General features: G+C 45.0%; 1 protein-coding gene across 1 annotated transcript in view; it reads left to right on the plus strand.

Moving 5' to 3' along the window:
* Nucleotides 1–161, plus strand: part of LOC143113479 (MAP/microtubule affinity-regulating kinase 3-like) — a 52,546-nt gene extending 52,385 nt beyond the window's left edge. Inside the window, exon 14 of the mRNA XM_076275432.1 lies at nucleotides 1–161. This exon is cut by the window's left edge and continues 1,773 nt beyond it. The gene's annotated coding sequence lies outside the window, so the exon portion shown is untranslated.
* The last annotated feature ends 814 nt before the right edge of the window (nucleotides 162–975 follow it).

Raw genomic sequence — 975 nt, forward strand, 5'->3', positions numbered from 1 at the left:
TAAATAATGTCTTAGCTCTGCAGAGGGGCGTGGCCTCAGGTCAGAGGGGCGTGGCCTCAGGCCAGGCTCTCCTACAGGCTGCCGCTCATATAAAGGAAAGGCTACACACAGCATAACAGTCACCGTGGATACAATACAATTAAAAAACTCTATTAACCAGACCTGACCTGCTGTAATACATACGCACACGCACACAGTACAAGTCACCATAGATACAATACAATTTTAAAAAATGCAACCACTTTCTCTCACTTCTGAAACGTGTATATACACACACACACACACACAAACCACTATTAACGAGATCCAACCTTCTAAAATGTACACACACACACACCCCACTATTAACGAGATCCATCCTTCTGAAATGTACACACACACACACCCACACCCCACTATTAACGAGATCCATCCTTCTGAAATGTACACACACACACACCCCACTATTAACGAGATCCATCCTGAAATATGTAAGCACAGACAGTACAAGTCACCATAGATACAGTACAATTAAAAAAAATGCATTACCTTCTGAAACATGTATACACACACACACACAAACCACTATTAACGAGATCCAACCTTCTGAAATATGTGAACACACACACACACACAGTTGCACACATATGCACTACATCAGTCAGGAGGGGGCACAGGTGAGGAGGGGGCACAGGTGAGGGCGTTGCCTGGAAAGGATGCCGGCTCTGCTCATGTGCCAGCTCTACTCAGGGATCTGTGCTCGGCTGCAGAAAACCCCTGAAGTGAAATTCCCCTAATTGTCCCTTAAACTTCAGTAAGTCCTCTCTAAGGTCCTCTCTAAAGTCCTCTCAGAGTGAAATGATGAAAAGTCTTCAGGTTTCTCTTCAGTGTTGCTGCTTCCTCGCATGAGCTCCTGAACTGCAACCTCGAAGTAAATATGGCTGAGTTTAAGTTCTTAAAGTTGAGGAAGTGCCTAGAGGAGTGTCGCGATGGAGA

This window comes from Alosa pseudoharengus, unplaced genomic scaffold, assembly GCF_046254945.1.
Source record: "Alosa pseudoharengus isolate Yale_2024_CS ecotype anadromous, Long Island Sound unplaced genomic scaffold, YU_APseudo_1.1 YU_APseudo_1.1_scf_82, whole genome shotgun sequence".
NCBI lineage: Eukaryota > Metazoa > Chordata > Actinopteri > Clupeiformes > Clupeidae > Alosa > Alosa pseudoharengus.